Raw genomic sequence first — 12882 nt, 5'->3', positions numbered from 1 at the left:
TATTAATTTTTAATTAATTTTAATAACCGTATTTTTAATTTTATAAATTATCATTCTTTTTTATCTTTATATTTTTGCTTGCTTTGCTCTATTTTATTGAATGTACATAAGAGTAAAAATTTTTTAACATGAAATTTCTGTTTTTAATGATTTAATAAAAAAAATACATTTCATTTTGTTGTACCCTATGAATCAAATACGAATGTATTTTTTTGTTCAAAGATAATTATACAAAGATATCTAACAGTATTGAGATAAACAAAACTATCCTTTGTATTTTTGCAAAAAGTCTTATTATTGTTGAGAAAAAATAATTAAAACAAAAGGTAAAACTAAATGAAATAAACAATATTCGCAAAATTCTACAAAAATACGAATACTTGTTACTCAATCGCAAGGCTTTGCGTTCCACTCGCTCGTTCATAGTCACCACGTGGTCTGCACGCTAGCAATGACCGAAAGAGAATGAGTTCTTAGCACACGAGAGTATCAGCCATGCTTGTCGATCATTTTCCCGCGCTATTTCATTAACATTAAATTTTTTTGTTAACCTATTAAATTCGATCGGCTAAAATTAGCAGAGACATAAACTGTAGGAAATTACTTTTTTCAGCAATTTCAATTTTGAAAAACATGAAGAATTTAGATAAGTAGTTGAATAAGTATCTTGAAATTTTTTCCTATCTATATTATATGTTTCCATATTAATTTATATGTAATAAATAATTTGTCTTGTCAAAATACTTTCCATAATCAAAAACTAACATATTTTAGTACAACATTTGTTAAAATTACATTTTAACAGTATATGCAGTGTTCAATATAATAAAATATAAATAAAATAAAATAATAAGATAAAATAATAAGATAAAATAAAAATAGAATTAAATTAAAAATATTCAATTTTTGTATGGAAATTGTAATTATGCAAAAAATATCCTCATTGGCACGTGAATGCTTTTCCAGTTTTCATATCGTAGAAATGTACGTAGTTGATTCATGTTCTTCATAAAAATCCGAACTATATTGTTACAGATAAAATGAATCTGTCGATAAAGGTAATTATAGCATAGGAACATTCCGCCTGTAGAGATGAATGTGTGCATCAACAGCGTGGACGTACGCGCGATTCCGCTAATTGCCGACGAAGGCGTGACACCATTCGTTATTCCCGGTCGAGAATCTCGTACGTAATATCTTCGTTATCATTGTGAAAAGTTCACGGCATTAATGAACAATGTTAATAATGGTAGGTCGCGATTCTCCGTCATAGCAACGTCAGTTTGTCCATACATTTTCGTAGACACAACAATGATACTGATAGTATTGACGATAGATGTGACGTTAATGGTAATTATTATGACATTTTCCATACAGTGTTGCTGCCAGATCTTGACATGTCAGATTAAAAAACTCATCATAATCGAAACTTGTTACAGATACACACAAGATATTTTATATAAATTTTTTTTAATATAAATATATACTTTTTTTTATATAAATATACTTATATTTTTTATCTTATTTAACAAAACAAGATTTTATATAACTGCAATATAACTGTATAATATCGTTTAAAATTATAATTTATGAATTTCAAATAGTTTTAATTTTTTTCTTCCACATTGTGTGGCCAATTAATCATCATATTAATTTTAACAATTTATTAATTAAATTACATTTGATGGATAAAATGTTTTTGCAGAATGGAAAGATTTCCACCTGATTCAAGTTCCCCTCTTGCGCTTCGAATTTTCTCACCATGGCGCATACACTCCCCGCTCAAAACCGCGTTCATATCCTCTTTTACCTCCCACTTAAAGTCAATGATGACGTCTCCTTTCACTAGCTCTTGAACGCTTACGTATATTCATATCTTCGTATTACTAAAGTTGGAAGTATATACGCCTATGACAAATCGGTCGTACTTCCGAAAGGATTTTCTCAGAACGAAAATCAAATCCTCGGGACAAGATAGGATTCCGATTGACAAACATTTTCGAGGAATTTAATCCAACTTTCGTCCGGATGCGGTTAGTTATAGTTAAACGAAAAAATTTCGGGAAGATTTTTAATTAATTATTATGATAGAGCTAATGGTATACAATACGCGCGCTTGACGTTACGTAATCTAATAAATTAATTATAATAATTGTACGATACTTCAAGACAATGATGAATATTTGTTTCTATATCCAATTAATTATTAAATAATCAATAAGACAAGGTGGTATATCAGTCAAATACATTAATGAAAATTTGTTGATATAAAATAATTTTAAGAAAAGAAGTTTTAATACATATATATCATATATAATATACTATCCGACTTGCATCAGTCATTCGAAAATGCGAAGGAGAAATCATATGAGGCTCGTATTTGAAGTCTCCGATTGCATCACATAACGTAATCAATAAATCAGTATAACGGAGTCTTTACCTTTTTCAAAATTATACTGGATTTCAACTGATTAATCTTATTTAATCGAATTTTTTATATCATCCGTTTTTGATATTATTCGGGACTATTTTTATATTACCTTATTAAAAATTCCATATTTATTCAGATTTAACTTTAACAAGAATACTAAAATAATGAATTAAAAGAAATATTTTGATAAATAGAAAACAAAAGAATTGCATAAAAAGTTTTGAGACTGTATCTCACAAATCATTAATCTCGAACAATTTTTTTACTTAAGATTCATGTGTATTTTGAGACATTTGTACATGGTCTTTTATTGCCTTGATATTCGGGTTTCCCACAAATATTATAATATTGATATGCCTAAGAATTCTATATATTTTCCTCGACGATTTTTAATACTTTTTTAAAATGAAAATAAAAAGTAGCGTTTTTTCTAATCTTATAATTGTCATTTATTTATGAACATATTAATATGAAAATGTTCATGCGATTCCTAACAAACTGATGTTATTTGTCGCTATTTATTACATTAAAATAACAAATAACGATAGCTTGTTTGCAGGGTCATGATCCGAGAAAATGCAACTTCCACTTTAACCATCAATGGAAAGCGACAATATCGATACTAACTATTATACATAGATAGAATCGGTAAAAATCATGAATCATTATTGATAAAACAACGTGCTACAAAGCACGGAGGCGTCGTTGCTGAAAGAGTCATCAATAAACGACCTAGATTAACAAGGCGATGTATACCATTATAGACGAATTAAATCGATGAGAAGAGAATATAGAATTTATTGAGATTTGATATGCACGCGCGCGATGAATACTTAATATTTAGACATCACTTCAATTGCAAGAAGATAAGGTTCTTATATTTTATACATTTTTTAAATTACATATGTTAATATTGATTGAATTATATCAATCTATATATATTTATATAATTCAACTTAATAATGAAAATCAATATAATAATGAAATATCTGTAAAACAGTGTAAAACAGTAATATAAAAATACATTATCCTTATTAAGATTTGAAATAATTTCATTTAATTGTAATATATATTTATATATGTATATTAACATAAACAATTTAAATTATATTTTATATAGATATATATATATATATATTTTTTTTTTGTGGAAAATATATAAATAAACTACATGAATATTTAGAAAATGTATTTCTTGATAATTTTTTCTTATATGTTTTTGCATAGTTTATATTGAGAGTTGACGAGTGGATACTAAACTGAATGCGCAAGATTACACATCATATTGCGCACTTAATTAGTGAAGAAACGTATACGAATGAAACATTGAGAGAGGCATTTTAATATAAAGAATGTTCTACGTGATTGTCCTTATGGTTTCGTCAATTTGACATAAAAGATCACACTATGCAAAGTCACTACGTGCACGTAATACGGCATGATGAAACAGTGCAGTGTAGAGCAGATGATGTGATTAAAAACTGCGTGGATACTACATAAGATGCGAGCGCATATATACGTCATATCATGTATGAAGAGTGACTATAAAAGTTTATCCTCAATAATAAATAACAAGCTGAAATTATTCTTCTCTTGCTTATTAAATTCACAATTCAATTTCTATTATTATATGTAGAATAATATTAAATTCTCCGTGCAATTTTTTATTGTGTTAAGCAGACAAAAAATTATAACTTGGAATTCGGTAGACATTTAATTTATGTAAAAATTTCTTTTATATTTTGCCCACATAAAATGTATTATTGCTTTGATATATCAGTTTTTATTTATCACACATGATGTGGCGCCGGCGCGTCTCTTCTTCGAACGTACGTGATTTCCTAATGAGAATGCAAGAATAACATCATCGATATATATGGAAAATATGGATAGTACTTGAGAAATTTTCAGATGAAAATATTTTTTCGCAGTAGATGATCTCGTTCGAATTTTGATGTATTATCATTTTCCGGGAATCGCAATATTTAGACAATAAAATTTTTGCATTCCAAAGTAATTATTTTCATCGCTGCTTTCCTATCACTGTTACTCTATATCTTATATAATTTCTAGAAATGAATACAGCAAATATTCTTGCTGGAAATGCTACGTGTTTATATAATATTTATTGTAGACAATTAACACACATAAAGATGATGAACGATTAAAAATTTTGTTATTCAGATTGATCTGAATATTTTTTATCCTTTTCGCGCAAACCATATTTATCCTAAGTTATTGTTTCAAAAGTGACGCTAATTGTCTAAGATGAATGGATTCATGTTTTAAGAAATAGATCGTGATTCGTGACGACAATACTACATATGTTTCCTGTCAGTAATATATATGCGTTTCCTTCCGTTTAAAGTTTACGACGAGACTAGAGAGAGTTAAGTGGTGACTAGACCGAGTTTACGCAGAAAACGCACGCGGTCGCGTAGCCCGCAAGAAAAAAATGAAACAAGAGCCAAACAGAACATCCTGCTCAATTAATGAGTCAATGTGATCATTGTTTCGCTGGAAATGTACGCGTTTTCCGCCGAAAATGTGCGCGATGTGTACGCAGGCTGCGTGTGACGAATCTATCCTTGCCGGCTTCTACAAGATTGACACATAGGACTCGTTACTTATGGAAATTAGTCTAATTTCGTATCGCGGTTGGCCATTATGTTCGTAGTCACGCATCAACGCGTAATGCCCATCATCATAACCGATAATCACTTCGATGGAAATACAAGAGGAGAATCGCGGGAATTGCGCGCAACGAACATGTGCGCAACGCCATCGGATATCGTTTCTCAGATATTGTTTCTCAAGGCAAAAGGACTCAAAATTGAATAACGTAAATATATATTACTTATAGGAATATTCTCAATCGCAATGTGCCAATCGTTTAATACAAAATAGAAGAAAACTTTCTCATAGAATGATAATCTAACGATTACGATTAGATAATATTGCGAATATGCATATATAACATTAATTGATTCTGCAAAATATGATATATTTGTGGAATATCTTTCAATTAAACTTTACATTTAAATAAAGATATCTGGAATATGATACAGAATAGTTAATAATCTATAATACTAATAAAGCTCTCAAGAATATGAATTCAACAATTGCGAATTATCGAGCTATTCGAGTCGCGCTGGATGTTAATTGCGAAAAACTTTTTTATATATAACAATAATTTATTAATATTATTACATACGTTTCGACCTTTTTAACCTAGTCATCTTCAGTGATCTTATTCTATTTTGAAAATTATAATATAAAAATTGTTATCAAAAGAATGTCATCAATATTGATTGAACATTTTGATTTTGAAGTTGTTATCAACAATCAAATATATGTAAAATTTCAAAAATTCCTTAATCAAAGTTAAAACACTAATAGGTTTTCAAATCCGATTGTGACGTCAATCTATTAATAGTATATTAAGTACACAACCAAAATTGAATAATTAAATTACGTTAAGTAAAATACGTTAAGTAAAAATAACTCACCTAACCAGGTCGGGAACAAGTAGAGAACTTCTGAATAACATTTTTTAAAATGTAATCTGAATTTTGCAACAAGTAGAGAAATTTTGGATAACATTTTTTTTCAATATAGATAATCTGAATTTTGTAACATATTATAATGCAAAATTTTCACAGAAAATTTTCCGTTATAACGTGATGTGATTATAACTATGTCTTGAGAGCGTGTGAGAGAACGTTTCGTATTCGTGTTTATAAATATAAATGTTAAACAGAATAAATACGAACATAAAAATCAACAATATAAATTTATAATTTATAAAACAAGGAAATCGAATAAAATACCAATATAAAGATCGCATTATAACGGATCATCGTTATATGAGTACAATGTAAGTTTTATTTAACTGATATAATTAATTTTAACACATTGACTATGAATAGTATTTCAAAAATTTTACATATTTTACATATACAACTCGATTTTAATTAAATTACTGAATTCTTGTTTAGATATCCAGCTAAGTACAACAAATGATAACGAAGTTCTTAATTTTGGACAACTAAGCCTAACGATGATTTAATGACTATATTTGTCTATCTTTTTACATATTAATTTGACTCCGATATTGTTACTAATACTGAAGAGGACCTAATCTTGTGGTTGAAACGTCTGTAATTGGTGATTGACATATACACTGTGTTTATGAAAAAAAATATGTAAAAAAAAGCCTATCAGAACCGACATCAGCTGTTCGGATGCACTGAATCTCTTTATTTTCATATGAATGTAACAAAAACGAAATAAACGTTTCAACTCTTCAATTTGGATCCTTATCAATATAAAATATAAATCTAAATGAGTAATCTTATCTAAAAATCCCAACAATTTAGCTCGTTCTTCTTTTATCCAAATACTAATTTGCTGTGTAATGAATAACCAAATAAATATCTAAATATTGAAATTATACAATAATATTATAAAAATAAGTTAATTAAATTAAAATTTAAATAAATGATTTAAATAATTCTCTAATTTTTCGCTTTTCGTTTTTATTTTGAATGATTACATAGCAAATCTGACAATTTGATGAGCAATGTGATTTTATTTATTAACGCAAATATACGACACCAGTTTTATATAAATTTTTGTAATTGTCGGGATTCACCATCTTGAAAATTGCATGTATTAATTGTAATTATATTTTTAGATAAGGTTACTCATGTAATTTAGATTTATATTTTATATTGATAAGGACCCAAATTGAAAGGTTGAAACATTTATTATTTCGTTTTTGTTAAATTCACACGAGAATAAAGAAATTCTGTGCATTCAAACAGCTGATGTCGGCTCTGATAGGCTTTTTTTAGGACTCACAAGTCTTTGTGATACTAAATGGTAAAATCTTAGTATTGTACATAACTGAAAGGAAAAATCTTTTGAAACTCTTGTATTGTATATATCCTTTATCTTATTTTAGATTATCTGTTGTATATAATATCATGGACTCTCGGACCGATCCGAAAACCATTTTGGAACACTTTTTTTTAGTAAAGCGAAATTGAAACCGAATTTAGAAAGTTTGTAATATCGAAACCGTAACTGAACTGGTAAAATTTTATGATTTTTTTCGGTTCTTAATTTTTGATCTTTATCCTTGTTCTTAATCTTTGTTCTACTCATTCTTTCATCCAAATCATCAATGTTCAATTCAGTATCACTGTCGCTGTAACAACCGGAATGCAAATACTTTCAACACTTCATATGATATAAGAAATCTAGTGGGATCGCAAGACATATTTAAACTTTTTTAAAAATATTAGTATTTTTTTATTTAGATTTTGCTTTCCAACATGTTGCAAAAATTTATTCTACGTCATGAAATTCAAGAATACATATGTAGACTTTATGTAGTAAGTGAAATCTATCCATAACAATTAAATGTGCTTAAAATAATGTTTATATAATTTTTGTTCAAAGTCACGTGATCAGTTGACGCTTCTCTTCGATTAGGCTCTCTAGATTGAACGGGTGAACACGCTCTCTCTCTCTCTCTCTCTCTCTCTCTCTCTCTCTCTCTCTCTCTCTCTCTCTCTCTTTCTCCCTCTCCTCTCTTTTTCCCCTCTTCTTAATAGAATAAATTTAAAAAATAAATAGAATAAAGCGAGTAAAAGAGTAGAATCGAAAAAAGCCGTTAAAAAACTATAATTTTTACAGTTTCGATTTCCTACTGATAAAAAAAACCGAAACTGCAACCGGAACATTTATTTGATATTTTATTAAACCGGAATCGGAGTCGAACCGAAAAAACCTGTCAGTCCGGATCTCTGAATACAATAGATAAAACTTAAATACCAAGTCACAATTATACGAATATTCGAGTTTTAAAAAGTCAATTGCATTTGAATAGATGATTTATAACGGTACTCTGTTATATAATAGCTATTTATAATATAATAGACTGAGACGAATCGGATCAATTTTTGTTCATTGGTAAAAAATGTATAAAAAAAAACAAATTTTGTTATTAAGTTTTATTATAAATTTTTTAATATTTATAATTATAATTTGGATCCTATAATAAAATAATACATAAAATAAATAAAATAATACATAAACCTGATACTTTTTATTGTACAAACATGGTATTTCCTATTGCACTAAAAAAATAAAAAAAAAAGGAAATATCTGATTTGCCCCGAAATTGAGGGGCAAAGCAAATCATCAGTTCACTGATTTAGCAAATTATATTCTGCATAAATTACAACATATCTTTTCGTTACAAAGTTCGTAATTTTTTTGAAATAGTGATTTTATATAAAAGACAAAATTTTTTCTTGCACTCACGATTTCACATTACGCTTATACAAGTAATGTCAACTAATACTAAAAACATAGAGCATGGACCGCGCCATCCATATTTAAATGTAGTCAAAAATGAGAAAGAAGAAGCGTGAAGATGGCCAATCTCTCTTTCTAATAACATTACACCATTGAATAAAAAGAGACAGGTCGTTTTCGTACCCTATCTCTCTCGTTTTTGTCGACCAATTGCACACGAATTGCGCGGTCGATATTCTATTTCTAATACTGAATCACGCAATAAAAAACTATTATTGTTTCCAATGCAAATAAAGCGCGCGGAAGTAATTAGCATTATAAAATAACTTGTTAAAAAAATAAATAAATAAATGTCTGACTAATTATCTCCAAATTCATATAGATTCGATTCGTTCTGATTTTGATGGTTTAAATTTATCCTATGATTTATAATGATATTCTAACTTGTAAATGTCTAGCGATGCAACAGTAGTCGTTTATTTTGTTATTTTTTTCAAAGCTACAAGCTGCTTTCCTTAACAAAAAGCCTGCTTTGAAAAATTTTACTTTTTTATAAAATGCAGCATAAAATTTCTTTTGAATAATGCTACACATTTAGAAGATGGGTAAAACTGACAAAACTCAAGGCTAAGAAGAATGAAAATATAATACGATAAACTAGAATATATAGCCTAACTAGATCTCTAGTCGGATCCATTTTTGCGTGAGTAGCGTGGATGGAACGTGATGTTCTAAGATGCAACGACAATAGAGATAAAAGAATAGAAAGAGATAATAACAGAAGAGATAATAACAAGAGAGAAATAAGACAATAGAGAAATAACAGAACATAGAAATAACAGAACATTTTATGAATGATATATCTTTAATGGTATATCTTTGTATATCTTTAAATAGGATTTAAGACGTGTTTTAAACACAAGGATTTTTTTCATTCTTTCTGATGCCTTCCATTATTTTGATACGCTAAATTTAAATAAAATATCCTTAAAATACGAAAAGTAAATAACAGTGACTGAATAAAATATCCTGTGGAGATCCATAAGTTTTCCCATTTCAGTTTATCTTTGAATTAAATAACTATTTTATAATTGCGTAAGCGTAATTGTAAGTGGTTGTAGTTGAAAGAATTGATCAATGATGGTCGAATATTCTTCTTGTATTCGATTGTCATTGGTGAATTTTTATAACTATAACCACTTACAATTGCGCTATTGGTGGAAAAACAAATCCATTTATAAAAGAGTACTTCACCATTTTGAAACTAGTATTTCATATTTTTTATATTATTACTAGGAACGAGAGATCTGAATTTATTAACTAAGCCCCAATTGTCCCGTTCGAATTCTTTCTAATAAAATTTTGTGAAAGTGAAATAAGCTTAAATCTACAAAATTTGGAAAATGAGTGATGCCTATATATATTTTTAGAAAAGGTTCCAGCGGAGATGAATTAAAATATCAGAAGAGCTACTTCGAGAAAAAATAGTAGTTATATAGATTAAAGATATGATTTTTTTATTGGCACATGTCTTAAAAGTTTTTTAGTTGATTCTCGTATAGCTAATAATTGGTTAAAAATCTGGTTTAATTTCCGTCGGAGATATAATATGGAATTATTAATATTTTGCACATTATAACAACTGTTACATATGCATATTTTTATTTGAATATGTGTTGATGTATTTAGATATGTATAGATTTTTTAAATCTTAATTTGTGTTTTCTAATTATAAAATTTTTATATAATGGATACATTTCTGAGTAGACATAAATTAAAATATAACGATTAATTAGTCACTAAACTAGCCAGTAAGAAGATTCGTGAAAATTTAAATAGAAAATTTAAAATTTAAAATTAGAAGTGCAAAAATTGAAATTAACAAATCTGTATACATAAACATTCAAAATAAATATTTAAATAAAAATATATATTTGTACTAATTATTTCTATACTAACTAATTATTTCTATAATATATAAAAAAATCAAATAATTTTACATTACATTACGCGATAATCTATCGAGGGAAATTTAATGTAATGCTGAATTTTTTTTACAGTATTATCGGTTCTTATGTAGCGTTGGTTAGAACCGTAATTGTGAAATATATGAGACATTCAAAACATTATCTTATTTTTATAATTAAAGTTCTGTATAATATTAAAATTTCGTTAACTTGCAAGATTTGTAATAATTAAAGTATTCATAAGAGTTTATGTCACGTCTACGATTATTTACATATTTGGCGTGACGCTCTAGATTTCGCGTGTGAGTCATTAATTCTGAAATATACGAGGTTTTGAATCATTAACAGAGTAACTAATAGAATAACATGTTACGATCAAATCTTGACTATACTTAGCAATTAGTATATTCTACATACATTTTAAGCTTGTCATTTATTATTGAAATTTCAGTTTCCTGTTTCCTACAATAATTATAGGTTAAAATACATTCTAACTTTATAAACAATTTTCTAAAAACTGATAGTATATGTATAAAAAGAAAAATATTCCTTTGAAATTTTTGAAATTTATCACATTTAATGTTAAAGTAGATTTTGTTCAGATTGGATTAATCTTTAATTTTACCGATTGTAAAGAATTGGTTACATTTGATGAAATGATATCACTATCAGAAATAATAGGTTAAATCGATCATATATCGTGGCGTGATGAAGTTCATCGTACTCGATCGAGTACGGTAATCTCGCGGAGGAGAATACAAGACGATCTCAAGGAGTAACCGGTTAGGAGTTTGCGCACGGCATTATGTTATGCGAGCAAGCGCATTCGAAGCGCGTACGAACGCGCGCACTAAAAAACGGTATTTAGCTGTCCGAAGTGGAAAAGACGGATGTAATTTTTTGAAAGAGGCAATTATCGATTCGTGTGGTCCTCGTGATGGTGGGAATTACAAGAAGCGGATAGAGACATCACATTCCATTGGTATAAAAGGCCCGAACATCGATAGGGATCGCGTCCTTCGCAATGATTTTCACTCGACACTTTGCTTTTTTTGCTAACGTTTAATAATGTAAAGACCACCCAGGGCTTTTCATTATAACATTTATGTCCGTGAAATCTGAGAAAAAGAAACCCTACAAAAAACCAAACCGAAAGTTCTATGAGATCTATTTTACGATTTCAAGTTGTACAATGCTTTGCCAACAATATTGATGTACGTTGTACGACCCTGTAAATCAGGTATAAAAAAAAAACTTGTGGCGAGGGGTTTGAAATCATTGCACGATGAAGGATGCCCAAATCTAAGGGCCAAAATATTTTAACAGACTGTGCATTAAACCGCACATAGAATGCAAAATTATAGAATGCAAAATTGTTATTATTTCCCATAAAGTGTGCTCATCAATTAATTTATCATACGTGAAAGATTTTGCCCGCGGTTATCACAAGATACCGTCAAGAATAACAAAATGAACGAATTACTATATCCATTTAATACATTTTTTTTTTCATTTAAACTGAGTGCATCGAAAAAAATTATATCTTACCATTCTGAAGAGGGCGGAATTTAAAAATATCTTGCCGTGCGATATCAACAGTCATTTATCCCAGCATTCACAGCAATAGATTTGTCTCATCTCAGGAGATGCATTGGTTAACGCGTCTACCGTCGGAAGCACTGAATATATTCCGACAAAGTACAAGAAGCCACGAGATAATCGACATGCCACTTTATCATGAATTTTGTGACGATGTAACAGCACAGTTGGAAAAACCGGGGTTCGAAGGTTGGCAAGGTTCGTTTGCTTTTACGAGCCAATGATATTATGACACATAACGAGAAAAACAAAAGGGTGCGCGTGACCATGGTGGAAGTATATTAATATAATATATTTAAGTATGATATACTTCCACCATGCGCGTGACGATACATTGGAGTATTAATTCTTATCTCGCAGGTCTGTATTAATGTTATGATTGTACAAATTAACGTTCATAACAATGTATTTACAATTACCTTCCGTTGTGTTTCATAATATATTTAACATGATAAAGCAATTTTGCAAGACGTTATTACAATTTCAATGTTTGCAAACGAAAGACAAGTGATGATTGAATATAATTTATCTAAAATAGAGATTAATGTGGCGGGAATT

The 12882-nt window shown here is 28.7% G+C and overlaps 1 protein-coding gene across 6 annotated transcripts in view; it reads left to right on the top strand.

Annotated features, from left to right (window-relative positions):
• Positions 1-12882, top strand: part of LOC105154884 (uncharacterized) — a 346927-nt gene that overhangs the window by 185014 nt on the left and 149031 nt on the right. The gene's annotated exons all lie outside the window — the stretch shown is intronic.

This window comes from Acromyrmex echinatior, chromosome 1 (genome assembly GCF_024713525.1).
Source record: "Acromyrmex echinatior isolate Ae372 chromosome 1, ASM2471352v2, whole genome shotgun sequence".
Classification (NCBI taxonomy): domain Eukaryota; kingdom Metazoa; phylum Arthropoda; class Insecta; order Hymenoptera; family Formicidae; genus Acromyrmex; species Acromyrmex echinatior.
This window is presented reverse-complemented; position numbering and strand designations above follow the sequence as displayed.